At 44.6% G+C, this 17,864-nt stretch overlaps 1 protein-coding gene and 1 long non-coding RNA gene across 3 annotated transcripts in view; one reads left to right on the top strand and one right to left on the bottom strand.

Moving 5' to 3' along the window:
* cemip (cell migration inducing hyaluronidase 1) overlaps positions 1-17,864 on the bottom strand; it is a gene marked incomplete at its 3' end in the record, with an annotated part of 254,772 nt that overhangs the window by 200,096 nt on the left and 36,812 nt on the right. Inside the window, 1 exon segment of one of the 2 annotated variants that reach the window (XM_032536539.1) lies at positions 16,354-16,532. 2 annotated transcript variants of the gene reach the window in all.
* Positions 9,922-16,678, top strand: LOC116702404 (uncharacterized). Its single transcript, XR_004335148.1, has 4 exons — positions 9,922-10,050; positions 14,527-14,535; positions 14,972-14,977; positions 16,667-16,678. It is a non-coding gene; the product is annotated as an uncharacterized LOC116702404 (long non-coding RNA).

Here is a 17,864-nt window from a genome sequence, read left to right as displayed (position 1 = left end):
GAGCTGGCGCCTAGTGTTCCAGACCCCCAGCTGACGACGACCGCCGCCGCGGAGCCCCAGCTGACAACTTCCACCGCCGCGGAGTTCCCCCGGCTGACGACTGCCGCCGCCGCGGAAGATCCCCAGCCGCCAGCTTCCGCCATTGAGGCGGATCCCCAGCCGCCGACCCCCGCCGTCGAGGCGGACTCCCGGCCGCCGACCCCCGCCGTCGAGGCGGACTCCCGGCCGCCGACCCCCGCCGTCGAGGCGGACTCCCGGCCGCCGACCCCCGCCGTCGAGGCGGACTCCCAGCCGCCGGCTCCCGCCGTAGAGGCGGACTCCCAGCCGCCGGCTCCCGGCGTAGAGGCGGACTCCCAGCCGCCGGCTCCCGCCGTTGAGGCGGACTCCCAGCCGCCGGCTCCCGCCGTTGTGGCGGACTCCCAGCCGCCGGCTCCCGCCGTTGTGGCGGACTCCCAGCCGCCGGCTCCCGCCGTTGTGGCGGACTCCCAGCCGCCGGCTCCCGCCGTTGAGGCGGACTCCCAGCCGCCGGCTCCCGCCGACGAGGCGGTCCCCCAGCCGCCGCTGACCGGCGCCTTGGACTCTAGGCCGACTTACTCCTCTGAACTTGGCCAGGTACTCAGCGTCACTGAACCCCGGCTGGCGCTCGGTGGTCCTGGTCCCCGGCCGATGGCCATCCTTTGTGGCCCTCGGTCGGCGGTTGGCGTCCCCGACCCCCAGCCGGTGTCTGGGCCTCTGCCCTCTCGGGGCACTGGCTCCCGGGGTCACCCTGGTCTCGGCTCCAGGGGTCCCCTGGGACCCAGTCCCCGGTTTTCCTCAGGTCCTGGTCCTAGGCCCAGGTCCTCAGGAAACCCTGTCTTTCCTGTCCTAGCCTCTCCTAGTCCTAGTCTCCCTAGTCTCGTGTCTGTCCCTGTCTCTGTCTTTGTCCCAGTCACTGTGTCTGTTCCTGTCCCGTCTCTGTACCTGTTCGTATCCCTGTCCCAGTGCTTGTCCCCGTGCCTACGTCTGTCCCTGTGCTTGTCTCAGTCCCTGTGTTTGTCTCTGTTCCAGTCTTTGTCCCTGTCCCGGTCACTGTCTCTGTCCCCGTCACCCTTCCTGTTCCCGTCTTTCTTCCTGTCCCCGCGTCCACCCCATCCAACTTCGTTCCCACACCTGATCCGTCTGTAGTCTCGCCGTCTCCGTCCGTCCCATCTAAAACTGCCCCTGAACCCGACCCCTCTGTCTCCATGCTGTCCGTCCCGTCTATGACCGCGTCTTTCCCACCTGTTTGTTCCGAGTCTAGCCCGTCCCCCAGTGAGATTCCTAGTACGCCCCCCCGTAGGCTTTCTCGTATTCCTCGTGCTCCTCGTGCGCCCTCTGCTGGGCTTTTCCGTGCGCCCTCCAGTGGGCTTCTTCGCGTGCCTCTCTGTAGGCTTTCCCGTATCCCTCGTGCTCCTCGTGCGCCCTCTAGCGGGCTTTTCCGTGGGCTACGTCTGGCGCCCTCTCGTGGAGAATTTCGGTATACCCGCTCTCGGGTCCCTAGTGCGCCCTCTCGTGGGCACCCTTGTACATCCCCTCGCGCCTCGTAATGCCCTTTCCTTGGTCTATCTCCGGTGCCAGTGTTCGTTAGTCACCCATACTCCCTGTGTCTCTGTATATTTCTCCCTTTTTCTGTTTGTTTCTCTTTGTCCCTGGGTCGGTGTCTCCCCCGCTTTGTATGGACACAGTTGATCAGGTGAAAACTTATGAGATCATGGAAGTTGTTTCAGAAATGTGAATGTCTGTTCTTCTTCTTTCAAGTCTAGTGTAGTTTTTAGCTTCTAAATCCAGAGAGCCTTCTGTTTTGTGCGTGTTTTTAGGGAGAGATAATGGTAAACGTGTGTATGTATGTGTACCATGCTCTCTTCATTTCTCTGTTTGTACGCCCAGTACAGGCTCTACAACTCTAGTAATTACATTGTTACTGTATGTGTGTGTGTATATATGTATGTGTGTATATATGTGTATGTGTATATGTATGTATACGTGTGTATATTTGTGTGTGTGTGTGTGTGTGTATATATATATATATTACTGTTACCGGGATCCTGCATGTTTATATATGCATCTACATGAGTTGTTATGTCTTAAGATCCTGTCGTTCTTTACAGTGTTTGCTTTCAGCCAACCCTTGCTGTTTTGCCTTTTTGTTTTTTGTATCTTTTTGTGTTGTAGCCAAACATCGTCCTTCTTCTAGCTTCTCTGGTGGCACTCTGCTCTCTGTCCCCCACCTGTCTCGTTTAGTTTTTTCTGTCCCTGTGTTGGCATCCCCCTCGTTTTGTCCCTCTCTTTGGTCTAGTCACGTCTCATTCTGTCCCCAGTCTTCTTGCTCTGTCTCTTTTTTTTTGCTGTCTGCCTGTCTTCTCTGTGTATCTCCCGTTCCGTCTTCCTTCTGGTTGCCTGGTCTCATTGTTGTTTTTTCCCTCTCTGCTTTGGTCCCTGTCTGTCCCGCTCCCTTGTTATCTCTTTCCGTGTTTCACTCCCTGCCCCTACCTCCCTGCGTTTTCCTCTTTCCCTTTGTTTGTCTGTCTGACCCCTCACCTGTCTCTCTCTCTGTTCACTGTCTGTCTCTCCCTTTCTTCCATCGCTCTGTCTCTCGTGCTTTTTGTGCCTGTCTATCTTGTTCTTTGTCCCTCTCGCTTCCTTGTTTTCTTTTTGTTTTGTGTGGGTGTCTCTCTCTTTCCCTGTGTCTGTCCTGCTCTCTTGGTTTCAGTCCCTTTTTCTGCCTGTTTGTGTGGGTGACTCTCCCCGTTCCTCTCTGTTTCTAGTGTTTTTTGCCTTTCTATCTGGGCTGCGCTGTACCTGTCCCTGCTTGCTTCTCCGCTCCTTTTTTCTGTTCTTCTCCTCCTAGTCCTCTCTTGTCTTCATCCTCGCCCCTTCCCGATTACTCGTCTCAATCGCACTGTCTCTCTTGCTTTTTGTATCTGTCTGTCTTGCTCTCTGTACTGTATCTGTCTGTCTTGCTCTCTGTGCTTCTCCCTCTTTCGGTGTGGCTCTGTGTCTCACTGTCTTTCTGGTTGTATCAGTCTCTCCCATGTCTCTCTTGGTCCCTGTGTCGGTCTAGTTCACTCTGTCTCTGCGTCTTGCTGTCTCTTCCCCTTTCTATGTCTGTCGGTCTTGCACTCTGCGTCGCTGTCCCTTTCTCTCCCCCTGTTTGTTTGTGTGTAGCTCGCTCTCTTTCCGTGTGTCTCTGTCTCTTGCTCTCTGTGTCTCTCTCCGTCTCCCCGTCTCTCTCTGGCTCTCTCTCTGTGCCTGCCCCTAGTTCCTTTTCGGCTCCCTTTCTCTGTCCCTCTCCTCCAATCCCTCGCTGTCTTTGGTCCTCGCCCTGTCTCCATTGCTCTGTCTCTGTTGCTCCCTATGTCTGTCTTCTCTGTGTCACTCTCGCTCTGTTTGATATCTCTGTCTGTCTCTCTCTTTCTTTCTGTTGGTTGTCTCTGTTTCTCCCGGTCGGTTTTGCTCTCTGTCCTGGTGTCTTTTCCCCTGTCTTTTTCGTTCCCGGTGTCTGTCTGTCTGTCTGTCTGTCTTGTCCTCTGTCTCTCTCTCATTCGGATTGCTGTTTGTCTCTCTCTGTCGCTCTCTCTCCTTCTATGTGGGTCTCTGTGGTTCTACCGCTCTGTCTCTTTCTCCTCCTCTGTCTTGTTCTGTGTCTTTCTGTGTCCCGCTCGCTCTCTCCCTTTGTCCCTACCCTTTGTCCCTCCTCGGTCTTTTCTCCTTTGGTCCCTCGCTCGCTACTGGTCTCAGCCCTTGTTCTGGACTTCTTTGTTCTCTCCGTTAGTGCCTTCTCTTGTCTGGTCTTCTGTCCTATCCTTTCTCCCCTCCTGCGTCCTCTAGTCTCAGTCTTGTTCCTCCTTCGCACTTTCCTTCGTCTCCTTTCCCCATCTCCTCTTCCTTGGTCTCCTTCTTCCGGTCGCTCCCTCCTCCTCTGTCCTCTCTCGCTCCCTCCTTCTCAGTCCCTCCCTCCTTCCAGTCCCTCTCTCGCTCCCTTGTTCCTTCCTCTTCGGTCCTGCTCCTGTCTCCCCTTCAATCCCTCGTTGTGCCTCTCCTTGTTCCCAGGTCTGGCTTACTTTGTCCGTGCTCCCCTATGCCTTGTCCCCCGTGCTCCGGGTTTTCCTTCTGTCCCCTTGTTTCTCCGTCCCTTGGCCCTCTCTTCCAGTGTCTTCCGCCCTTACTGGGTTGTTTTTTGTTCTCTTTTGGGTTTTTGTTTGGGGTTTTTGACATCTGGTATCTGTCTTTGGGGGGGGGTTCTGTTGTGGGTTGGGGTTTTTGTTTGGGGTTATTTTCCCATTTGACCTTCCCTGTGTCTTCGTCCGGTTTTCTCCCTAGTCTGGTGTCATAGATCCTGTCTTATGTTTCCCTGTGTGTGTTTGTTATGCTGCTGCTTTATTTTGGCGGTCAGCTTCCTGTCTTGTCTTGTCTTGTCTAGTCTAGCTTTACTTTGTTTGTCTGATTGTCTTGCCCCGCCCTAATGTGATCCACCTGACGTCTCACCTGTTCCCCGTTACCTCGTTACCTCTTGTATTTAACCCCAGTGTTTCCTTTGTCTCTTGTCGGATCATTCTGTTTGTTCGCCTGTCAGCACGTCGCTTTGTCCCAGTGTCCCTGATTTTGTTCCTGTTTCCTTGGTCCTGGTGATTATACGTTTTGCCTTTTTTTTGGATGTTTGCTTTTTGCCTTGTATTCTGGGTGGTTCGTTTTGTTGAGGCTTACTTTGTGTTTTTTGGACAATAAACCCCTGGTTACTACCCGCCTGCCTGCCTGCTGTCCTCATCTCTGCATTTGGGTCCAATCCCCACTCCTCCATAACACAAGAAAAGGAAAATCTGACTTCAACATGCTCCTTCATTAGATAGGGCTCAATACATCGCTGTGATTTATGTGCCCTGTCAATGCCAGGGACAGCTACAGCACACTAACTCATGCACACACACACATAACAACATGCAAGTATCCATGTTTGCACCCAGCCAGTGTTGCATAAAACCCTCTTTGTCCGCTGTTTACCCTTCTGCCACTTTATAATTGGATGATTGGATGTTCATGGTCTTCAGTTAGAGTTTATGCAAGTGCTCCGGACAGCTGCAAGGAACCGCAGCACCAAAACTTTCCAGCTAGGTCAGTCTGCCTTTCCTCTAAACCGACACTCTGAGCAGGGGTTTAGTGCAATTTGTTTAAGTACCTGAGCGCATTAATGACGCATGTGTACAGTTAAGTTGTGGCTTGTTTCTAGTTGTCAACGACTACTGACCATACGAAAAATGTTATACAGACCATGGATGTAGTAGGTTGTAATTATACCATATGGGCGAATGAACACAAGTAGTTTGTGTTTTGAATGATTTCATTTATGTACTTATTCCAAGCAAATAAAGCTGCATTCAAAAGATCCATGGACTCAGAAAAATTAATTCAACTTTCTGTCACTCAAAGGCTTCTGGGCAGCACATGGGAGGAGTTGGCCTATGTGAACCCAAACCACAATATTTTTCTAAACATAACTAAGTAGTTCTCTTTCCTAAACCTAAGGAGTTTTTTGGCAGAAAGGTAAGGCTAGCTTCTCCCCGCTAGTGGCAGTTACCGCCAACTTCTAAGGTGGAATGTTTTCTTGCATGTTACTCGATGCATCAGTTCACAGCATGAATCAATCAACATACCTTAAGTGTAAATGTGACAACTTTGGCCATTCCATTTGTTTCAATTGCTCTGTTGCATGACATATACGCTTTACTGATAATTGGATCTCCAGGCGCTTAAAATAAATGTATAGGAATTTCAATATTCTCACATACTCGAAACTAGGGCTGGGCAGTATGGAGAAATCACATAACACCATATACTTGCCCTAATACCTTGATATTGATACTGCAACGATATTGTAGGGTTGACAATTGGTGCTTTCACAAAATATTTTCACAATTAGATTGTAGGTAATATAATGACTAAGTGGTTAAAAAATTACAGAACAGCTAGACCAGTCTGGTAAGTTCATAAAATGGCATCGCTTTACTGTAATGTAGCCTTTAAAACCAGGAAAAGACAACACAGAAAAGACAACACTTGCCACGTACCGTGTTAGGAAAATTCCGTTACATACATACTTTTTCTCTGATCAGTGCTAAAACTGTTTGCATTATGACAAGAAATATCAATGCTACTGCTGTGACATCTGGTATCTGGGACCCGCTGCCTTGTCCTTGTCTGGAGCACGGTGTGATGCTGGGAAGAGAAAAGGCGCCCCTGGCCTGTGTGAAATTATTCTAAACAACATTCTTTATTGTGACTGTGTGATTTATCTCCTTCTGTTGGTTGTATTACAAGAGCTGTTGTGGAAGGGTGGGGGAACAGTCATTTGTCTGTACTGATGCTGTGAGTACTGTAAAAACTGACCTACTTGCAACTAAACAGAACTTTATTATAACTTCAGTGGTTCCTGTCTATACTTGATAATGAAATTATTCTAACACACCGATATTACAATCAACCAAAATCTAAGGCAATATCTAGTCTCATATCACAATAACGATATCATTTACTGTATATATTCATATATAACAAAAACAGTCGCCGTGTGTTCTGTGAAATATCCTGTGAGTAACTGTTGTATGTTCCCTCGGATCAGGGAGGCTCCAAAATCCTGGTAGCAGCTGTCGCCATGGTCCCGCTACACGTTCTGCGATGCCATGTTCATCTGCTACACTCTGCGGTGCCCAGCTACGTCCTGCTGTGCCTTGTAATGCCGCACAGTGCCCTGCTATGCCAAGAACTACTACAAAGAACTGCTACAAACTACTATTTTTTTATTTTATTTCCACTCTTCATTCTAACCCCAACCGACCCGTCAGACACCGCCTACCAAGAGCCTGGGTCTGTCCGAGGTTTCTGCCTAAAAGGAAGTTTTTCCTCGCCACTGTCGCACTGTTGCTTGCTCTGGAGGAAACTACTAGAACTGTTGGGTCCTTGTAAATTCTAGAGTGTGGTCTAGACCTACTCTATCTGTAAAGTGTCTTGAGATAACTCTTGTTATGAATTGATACTATAAATAAAATTGAACTGCAACATTCTTTCCGGAAAGAGCTGTTTGCATTACGTTTCCAAATCACCTTTTCAGTCTCAACACAGAAATCAGCAAATAAATTCATCAGTCACAGCTAGATCCCACCGCTTTTACATAGTACAGGAACCATTCATCATTCACACACATTCACACACTGTGGCCAAGGCTGCTGTACAAGGTGCCACCTGCTCCTCAGATAAACACTCACACACACACACACAGACACACACATATACTCCAAAAGCGCAGCATCGGGGGAAACTAGGGGTTCAGTGTCTTGCCAAAGGACACTGTGACATGGAACTGCAGTGCCAGGGATTGAACCACCAACCTTCCAATTGGATCATACACACTACGTGATTTACTGCGTGGATCAACGTATGATCAACACATTCTCACTCCCATCTCGTAAAATACAGACGCTTGGTCAGGTGCCTTTGTCGTTGTTATATAACACGCGCTTGGTCGTCTCCTTTAGCGTCATATAACATGTGCTTGGTCGGGACTATTGGCGTCCCTTTTGATGCTGTTAGGTTAAGGGAAAGCTCGTGGGTGGGCTTACGGTTCTGTGACTCGCGGGAATAACGGGCCGGTTAAAGAAGTAAGCGGCTTCCCTGACACGCAGCAATAACAGGACGGTGAAGGACACACGCAGGACATGAACCCTGCTCTCCTGGGTAAGAGTCCTGTGTTTGACCCATCCACCCACCCAACCAACCTGTTTCCCCCTTCCATACTAGTCGCTACACCCCATCTACATGGTGCTCTCCCAGGTACGTTCTACACACGCGCTAAAGCAGACAGCCACTGTCCAAACGTCCATGTATTTTATGCGTTTGAGATCAGCACCAGTATATGGGGATACCCCCTTTATCACATAGTGGTACAGATTGTGCAGACTGAAGTCAGGCAGATGGAAAATGGAGGGAGGGAGAAGGTAATCCAATCCTGCTATCTCCAACTTCTCCAAATACCCCTCTTTGTTAGAACCTACTAGATGCCCTACCTCAACCGATAATGGTACGACAACTTGTTCAATAGAAGAAGCCATAAAGAAGAAGATAGTATGTTTATTACAGTTTATTTGGTGTTATTTATTTTACACTGATTGAAACTAATGAAACTTTCCGCTCATCTACTACACTCTTTACACTCTTGTGCTTCCGATGATTCTGCCGTCTGTCATAGCGTTGTCACGTGGTCGTGGTCACGTGTTTTCAAAGGGTCTATATGTTCAATAACTAAAATAATAGCTAAAATTGCAATCAGCAGTGTTTGATAGACACCAGACTGATATCTATTCTGTTGTGAATGTGTGGCCATATATTCTCCTTAATGTTACCAATAGAGTTCTTGCATATTTGATGGAATAGATAAATATTACACCAGTGTATTCTGAAACTCACATATGTTCATTCAGCTGTCTCTGTGCCCCCAACTGGGCTCAGCTTTCCAGCCAGCCAGCAGACCTCAGGTGCCTCTTAGCTCAAAACCAGAAAACTAGGCCTGGCCATGGTGTGCACACATTCACACGTACGCACACACACGTACGCGCACACACGTACGCGCACACACACACACGCACACACACACACACACACAGCAGTACCTCCATTTCAGAATGACTAAAGTTTTTATTTATTTTGGAGTTGAGGCTTCCACAGTCTTTACCACGTCTTTTTAGACATTTCTACACATGGCTCTGCCATCTCATGCCCTTTTATGGGAACTAACGGGGAGTTTACCTATGCTAAATAGAAGCTACAGGCACAAGCTTTCAAATTACAAAGACATTGGAATTCATCAATCTAAGAACATACCTGCGAACTATTCTGCTGTTTGAGAAAACATAACAAATGAGATGTAGACTTTTCTTAGGAACTTTCTTAAGAACAAATTTAAGAAAAAACTTGGTGAATGAGGCCCACGCTTTGACATCGGTCCAGTAGCATTTTCTGGATTTTGGGGGGAACAGTCATTTGACAGGCTGTGGGGGCAGGAGATATGAGGGGAGGGCATTATGTGGTTGCAGGGAGAAACAGTGACAGGGTGATGGGTCATGTAATCAGGTCATGTGACTTTTTGCCAACATTCCAAACATTTGTATCAAAATCCAAAAAGGGCAGCATATGTGGAAAAAAACACTGGGCATGAGGTAAGTGTTGTTATATTTTTTACAATTATTATATTTTAGAGTGATTTTGTTTCAGGAAGTAGTTTTTTTTAAGGATAGTTTTGTATTTTTAACAAAAACAACTTTTACAATCAGGCATTGAATATCTGTATCACGGGGGATACATTGCAATTCCTTGGGCAATTCATCTTGGGAGACTTTTTTTTGTAATGTTGTTTAAAAAAACGAATATAGCTAATTCATTGCTTATTAATTGTTTTTAAAGTTGGCATATGAACTATAAAAAGGATACAATGTAAAAAAACAGAAAAACGTTTGTGTCGTTTCAGTTAGATACATAAAAAAATAGCAATGAATCAATTTTCCATCATATTTATATATGCTTGCCCCTTAACAAGACTGCTGTAGTCGGCAGCAATAACAAACTGCATAATAAGTATTGGGCAATTGTGCATGTTTGATTTGCGTCCACTGAAAGTGCTGTTTTTCCCTTTGACAGGCTCAGATTATTATTCTAAGTGTCTGATAACATCATGTAAAGGATCCCTACTTAAAAAGACCTTTTTTGTTAAAGAGTAAAATCCTTTTTTTATAGCAATAACATTCGTGTAATCACATTTGCCAAACCCATCAGACTCCATTTAAACAATCAGTCATGTTTTCACCGTTAGATACACTTTATTCAAAGTTGACATAGAGAAAATCAAAACTCGTCTTGGTTTGTCTCTCCACTGCTACAACAATCAGCACTCTGGTTTGGTTGAAATAAACTCTTAGTTCACCCATTTAAATGTGGAAATTTGATTGCTTTATACACGCTAAAAGTATTGTTTATGTAAATGGAGTCTGAGTTTTGACGATAGCGCTCAGGAAGCTGTTATTGGTTAAAAAATGTTTTTTTTGGTAGCAAAGGTATAATGCCTTGAATCATCTTCAGATATCTTTAACAGGATGTCCCTTTTTTGTATATAGTTCTGAAGTGGAAGAAGTCATTGTTTCTCAAAGTATTTTTCTTGCCTCCAAATTACGATTTGAAACTCTTCAAATCTTCAATGTTCCTGAACGCAACATTTCTTGGATAATTTATTATAGTAATGTGCTTATAGGTTATGTTATGCTATGACCATCAGTTTTAATTCTTGCAAATTAATTAAGGAACCCTTCTCCAAGGTGCGTTTTTAATATCTTGCCAGGGATCAACGGATAAAACATCACCTCTTGGGCTAACTCTGTCTCATTTAAAGTTTTTTTTCTTCTTTTCTCAGTTGGCATAGCAGATGGCTCTAAATACCACAATACCCATTACCCTCACTCACAGTTGCTATGGGGAAGAAGCCAGACAAAGGTGTGAATCAGAGCCTATTCAAGACATTCTGCTGTTGCAGTTGGAACCAAAACACCAGTTAGTCCAAAGTTGACTCAGAAAAAGAAAAAGCACAAGCTTTAGATCTAAGTCTTCGTAGCTGTGCACAGAACTGACTTTTTCCTTAAAGGAAAGAACGAAGAACTTGGGATTTTCTTTTCACATCTCGGGCCATTGTTAGTACACTGTTCTGGCCAAACTGAGTTATGGGAAGAAATAGGAACATTGGGGCAAGGAAATGATCAGTCAGACACTCAGAGATGTTGAAAACAAACTGTTTAACCAGATTTTCTAAACCAATTTATTTGAAAATTGAACACGCCTGAAATGTCACTAATAATCCGTCACTGTACAGGTAAACGGTGTGAACACAGCTACTGTAAGCAGGCTACAGTATGTCCAAAATGGAGAAGGAAGTGGATCTGTTCACAGAAAGAGTCCCGACAAAATGCCTGTTGGGACGCTAAAATACTCCAACCATCATGACATTGTCCCGGTTGTCAGCAATTACACATGCCAACGAGATCTTATTATAGACCGATCATTGACTAAACACTTGTACAAAGACTAATAAAGTGTCCAGCGTATGATTTTAACAATGTGTGTTCCAATGCCTCTTCTTATCTATCTTGTTTTAACCAGTTTCTCCAGGTCCGCTGGAAAGTAAACAGAAAAATAGGTGGGAATTCTAAAACATGAAAAAGCTTAACATGGTTTAATGTGCCTGATCAATGATTACCAAGTTTTCTCTCTGATATTGCCCTGGTTACGAGGAGCAATATGAGAGAGAAATTTGGTGTTCATTGACTGTTGTTTAGGTACATTAAACCCCGTTAAGCTTTTTCCTTACAATACAAAAAATCAGGGGCGGCTGGGGCTCAGTGGTAGAGCGGTTGCCTGCCAATCGGAAGGTTGGTGGTTCGATCCCTTGCCCTGCAGTCCCATGTCGAAGTGTCCTTGGGAAAGACACTGAACCCTGAGTTGCACCCGGTGCTGCGCATCGGTGTGTGAATGTGTGTGAGTGTTTATCTGATGAGCAGGTGGCACCTTGTACGGCAACCTCGGCCACAGTGTGTGAATGGTGAATGTTTCCTGTATGATGTAAAAGCGCTTTGAGTAGTCGTTAAGACTAGAAAAGCGCGATATAAATACAGCACATTTACAATAGTCTCAATGAAGCAGAAACGCTTAATGTCAGATGACGTCCATAATAATTAGACATTGGGTTAGATTTGTTACATTTGGGACTGTTTGTTATTTATTCAAGGGGCCACCGGAAGAGCTATGGGACCTTCATTCAAAATAAGCCTCCCTTCGCCAGCAATTCATTTTCTATGACCCTAAAATGTATCTTTGCCCTGTACTGGTTTGCACTTGGCAGAGATATACAGATAGCCATTGTTTTTAACAGCTATGACGTAAATGATTTAACCTCTGCTTTCTTACGCATCACTGTCAAAGCACTATGGGTAACAAATTCAACACATTATTTTGTTGTTATGGACCGATCACTAGGCTTCCTCAGTCATTGCATATTTTAACGTATAGATATCACATTCACTCTAGAAGCTTTGCTATTGCCCTCTAGAGGCATTGACATTCAAGCCAGGGGGGGGCAAAAAAAACAACATTACAACTACAACTCGTTGTAGCAGCTACCTGTCCTAACACTTGGGGAACACAGTACGCACACATATGGACAAAACAAACATAGTAAATAAACCTATGTGTTTATTTTTAAAAGAATTTTAACAATTTAACAGTTTGCTCTAATGACATCCACAGCTGTCTTGGAAAAATAGACAGACAAATTCAACTAAAATGTAACAGTGAACAATCAGTGTTGGACCTGCAGTCTGTTGAGATGCCTCTCCAAACGCAGAAATTATGCACAATCACACCATAAAACCATAAAAAGATCTGTATTTTGCCATAATCCAATGACACTAAAAAAAAGTAATCCACGGTATCTCTACGCCGTCACATTCACCAGCCAGCTCCACATATGTGAACGAGGCCTCGCCACTTCACCGTTTAAACAAAGTGGAATAAAAGATATAAAAGTCCAAATCTACACAAAAAGTGCAATCAATTAGTTAGCCAACATCACATTTTTAAAGTAATTTTGTTTTTTCGCGTCCTGCTGCTAATCGTCAGCCAGGTAATATTTTTTTACTTAAGCAGTATGTGAAATCAGATGTATTACCTACCACCATTTAGTTGTTTTGTGTTATTTAAAATAGTTATGAACTATCTGGTCATGCCAGATGTCATTATTTCACTAATTTTAAACAATGCAATTAACCATTTCTGCCCCCCTCTCCCCCAGCAAACTGCACGCATGGTTCAGACCCATCTGCTAGGGATGGGGGGAGCACAGACAAAGAGCTACATGGATCATATGCACCAAACAAGCTGCTTTGAAATTTTGCGGTTTTCATAAATATAAAAGTTGGGTGGTAGGCTTTAAGCCAACAAATTGATTCTTGAACAAATTCACTCCTAACAAATGTACGGAATGAATGTTTCCAATAGGGAAGCTATCTGCTCTATCAAATGAGATTACGTGTGTGTGTGTGTGTGTGTGTGTGTTGGTTAGAATAACACCGGTAATACCTAACAGTAAGGGTAGGCTACATGAGTTATCATGAATTTATGCATGAATTAATTGATATAGACAATGTATGTCATGTATGTATTATTATGCATTACGTAATTATAGATTAATTTGTTACTGCATTCCTTAATATCCCATGAATCATCAGGAATTGACGTGTTCATAGTCATTCGTGACCTTATACATGAAAAACACAACTAAAGCATTAGGAACGTGGGCACATCATTATGAATTATGATTCATTAAGCATGATCATGATTACTTATTTTTTTTGCAAAAGAAATGTGGTCATCGCTGCGCAAATTCTGATTTGAACACAACTTGTGCATAATGTGGTACCCACCTTACCCAATGCTTTAGTTGATGTGTTTCATGTATGAGGTCATGAATGTGAGGCTGTGAATGTGAATGTGAACTCATGTCAATTCCTGATGATTCATAAGATATAACGGAATCAAGTAATGCATTAATCGTGAATTAATTCATGCATGAATTCTTAATTGATGTACCCTTACCGTAAAGTGTTACCATAACTTCAGTTCAAGCCTGTGGCAGCGGTTCCAAATCATTTCTTTAGTGCCATGCAATGAAAAATACCTTTTCACATAGTTTTTCACAAGTTCAGTGGGTACATTTTCTTAAAGAATGCTTTAATTCTGAAAAATAAAGTTGGTCCAACACGAAACTCAGTCAATGTCTTTTAATATTATTTCTTAGGTATGTAGGCTACATACCAAGAAAAGTCATGAATATTAACTGAGATACCCCAGTATGTTGTGAGCAGTAGGCCTACGTGTGCTGTCTTTGCACGAGCACTACGGTCACATGCAATGTGTCCCGTTTTTTTTCTGGGAAACCTGGTCACCCTAGTCTAGTGTCTACTACAAGAAGACTTAAACAAAAAAAAGTTGGCCAACATCTCGCATCATGTTAAAGGTGCTCTAAGCAATGCTGGGTGATTTACTTCTTGTTGACGTTTAAAGTATTTTCAAACAAAACGAGACTAGCTTGCCCCTCCCGCCTCCTCATCCCGTCCCCTCCCCCTCCCTTCTGTTCTTCCGCGCACTAACCCCCCACCCCCACCCCCTTCTTGTCGGTTATTGGCTGGAAACCTGGAACACTGTTTGTTTATGCTTTGTGGTGCAGGTGGGCCCAGTTTGTTTTTGCTACCGTTTGTAGACCCTGGGCTGTCTACAGAGACCACTTTTTGTTACAGTGTGTTCAAGGGACAGGCAGCTAGCAGATAGGGAGATGTTTTTTACAGTGTTTTCAGGGGACCGGCAGCTAGCAGATAGTTAGGAGATATTTTTTACAGTGTGTTCTGGGGACAGGCAGCTAGCAGATAGTGAAGAGATGTTTTTTACAGTGTGTTCAGGGGACAGGCAGCTAGCAGATAGTAAGGAGATGTTTTTAACAGTGTGTTCTGGGGACAGGCAGCTAGCAGATAGTGAAGAGATGTTTTTTACAGTGTGTTCATGGGACAGGCAGCTACCAGATAGTGAGGAGATGTTTTTTACAGTGTGTTCTGGGGACAGGCAGCTAGCAGATAGTGAGGAGATGTTTGCTGTATGTGACAACAACTGTTGTAGCCTAAACACGCGTGAAATTGCTTAGGGCACCTTCAAAGATAATATGTAAAGACTACAGAAATTACTAAACTACAGCTAGATTTGTTTTTAAAAATTTAACCAAGCTAGCTAGCTACTGCTAGCGTTAGCTGGTAACTTAAGTGAAAGTCTGCCAATTTTCTGTTCTGCCCTACATGCAGATGATTGTCTCCAGTCCCTGGAGGTTGGCGTTAGATGACGCACTTCAGAAGGGTTGAAAATCGCAACTTTTGCTTTTTAACAACCGTAAACAACACTGGCTCTAGCTGTTTGCTGCTTCCTGTTGGGCGCTGGAACCCAACCCATTGGTTGTTGACAATGTTCACATGATTTAACTTCCCTACCAAGACTTAAAACTAACGATATTATCAAACATGTTTGATTTTGTCAAGACGAGAAAAAGACTGGGACTGAGTTTTATGATCAAATTACACTAAACAATGGAGACGTCAGGAGCGCCCCAAGACTCTCAGGATTTTGTTCTGATATTGGAAACTAGTCTGAGACAATGAAATTGCTTGAAAAGTTGTTTGGTGTCACTCCTAATTTCTGCCGGTTGCCGAACGGCTGCGGATCAGCTCCGCTGTGTGTCGGCTCCGTGCTCCGCCGTCCGTCAATACCACCAGGTCCGGAACGGTTGCAGAACGCCTGCGGCCGTGACTGACAGCTGAAGTCTCGAGGACCCACAAGATCTCGTGAATTTTTGCAGAATAAAACCACAAAAAACAACAACAGTTTGTTTCCAATATTTTAGTGCAAAGAAATATGATCCAGCGTGAACATCTAATTTATTTTGAAAATTAACCAGATGTTTTATTTTGTATCTGTGCTCAACTTCCTGTCCCGCGCTGCCGTGTGTTAAATTCCTGCAAAGCTCTCCGGCGTCTGGCAAAAATAGAAGCTCTGCGTATCTGCTCCGGAAGGCTGGGGACCGCTGGAGCTGGGACGTTCCGCAGTCAGTGAAAATACATACTTTGAATTTAATGGAAACGTATTGACTCCGCCGCTGTTCTGGAGCGGATCCATATCTGGTGGAAATTAGGAGTAAGGTCGCCATGAACCGTAGGTTTGTAGCAACTGTCTGTCTGGCTGCGCGTGTCTATCGACATGTCAAACTTTTTTTTACGATTTGACAAAATTATCAATGGAGAAAGTATGAAAATACATCAATACAATTAGCAGATTAATCAATGATGGAAAATAATTTACAGAAATTATGATTTCAGCTTTAAATATAAAACCCAATCGTTCTGAACCATAGTCCTTAAATTATTTTATTTTTTAATTTTTTTTATTCTTTATTCCACAGGCTTGTAGCTTTGATGGGTTTTTTTATCAAAGAATGAGACATATTCTGACACAGTTGTTCATCTTTCAATGATTTAACCTGGACAGTTTAATCTATTATCCATTAACCCAAGTCCATTCAAGTCTCTGAACTGCTCCATACAGTCTACACAGGAAAGGAACACTGCTTTTACACAAATACACCCACTATGTTATAACATAACCTGTAATACATTCCTGTAATTGAGTAGAAAGGTTCTAAGGAGAAAGCATAAATACCTGCTTCATGCAGCTCTGTAAAGTCGTCCACCACACACCTGCTGTCCTCCATATGCGGACCAGCATCCAGATGTTCCTTAACAACCATTTTTCCTGCCGAACTAGTAATTATGCTCCTGCAGCTTTGCACTCAGCCCAGCCCAAAGCACTGCCTCCTTGCCACTGCAGTCAGCCTCTGAATACCTTCCACCGCATTGTTGTCATTTCACAAGTCTAATCCCCATTTCACTGACCTGTCGACACTCGTGCTGCCGTGCAGACAAACACGGGTTTCAACGTGATTATAATAATATCATTCAGAGCTTAATCTCAGTCTATACAAGCTGGGACATGCCAAAAAATATATAGTAAAAAAAGAGCTGAACAAACAGTACTTGGCCTGGAAATAATTGTGTGTGTGTGTGTGTGTGTCTTGTAGGGCTGTGTCAGCACTAAAGAATGGAACAATCACGGCTCTAACATCCAGTGCTGTATTTAATTACAGTGCAAAGACCACAACATGGTGTCACCTTTGATACACTCTGACCTACACTGGTCTGACAGACGAGACAAATTGTTTGCCAGAGTGAAACACCAGCTGTTTTTTTGTTTTTTCCTGGAGAATCTATTTGTCCGTGACATGACACAGTTGCCAGATATAAGACCCACGGATAAGTCAGATGGTGGGCTTAAGGGGAACTTGAGTTTATCTTACACTAGACCAACAGGACAGACAACGCACTCCTTCTCCTGCCCTTCAAATTGCCACCCAGAAATTAATGCAGCGTCCTTTTTGATTAATGAACAATTCGTGGTGAACATCGATCTGCCGTTCTCGATCAGGCGCAAAGAATAAAAGGTGACACCGGATTGATTTAGTGCTCCAAACTGTGACTGCGAGGCAGCTCTAAATGTGTGTGGGAGAGAGAGACAGAGGGGGACTGCTAAGTCCTCCTCAACTCTATCAGTCCCTCCTTTTTATCCTAGCATAGTCTGACAGCAGCTGCCTTTATTGCAACCCATCCTGCCCATTAGACTTTCATGCAGATCAATCAGGCCAAGTTTCACTGATTTCAGTTTGCATTTGTACTCACCCTTCACTTTTTGGGACATCATTTACCATTCCATTCTCTTTTTCCTTTACGTCAATGTCTATCGATTAGAGAGATGAATCACTTTGCTTGCGTCAACTGCAGCAACATCAGGCTCAGAGATGGGGATGTGGGGGTGGCTGGGTAGCTCATCTAGTGGAGATCGCAGTGCAAATGGCAATTGTTACAGCCGCTAACTGAAGGTCCATCTGTTGAACTGTAGTTTTCTAGTGATGTGGAGGGTGGCAGAGGGGCCGCTAGCTACCTAATTCTTTTCTTTTTTAAAGATTTGTTTGTGTGCATTTTAGGCCTTTATTAGATAGGACAGCTGAAAACATGGAAGTGGGAGAGAGAGGGTGGGAAATGCGGTAAGCACAGAGCTTTGGTACATGGGCTGCACGCTCTACCAGATGAGCTACCCAGGCGCCCCTATCTAGCTAA

Source organism: Etheostoma spectabile, chromosome 15 (genome assembly GCF_008692095.1).
Source record: "Etheostoma spectabile isolate EspeVRDwgs_2016 chromosome 15, UIUC_Espe_1.0, whole genome shotgun sequence".
In the NCBI taxonomy this organism is placed as follows: Eukaryota; Metazoa; Chordata; class Actinopteri; order Perciformes; family Percidae; genus Etheostoma; species Etheostoma spectabile.
This window is presented reverse-complemented; position numbering and strand designations above follow the sequence as displayed.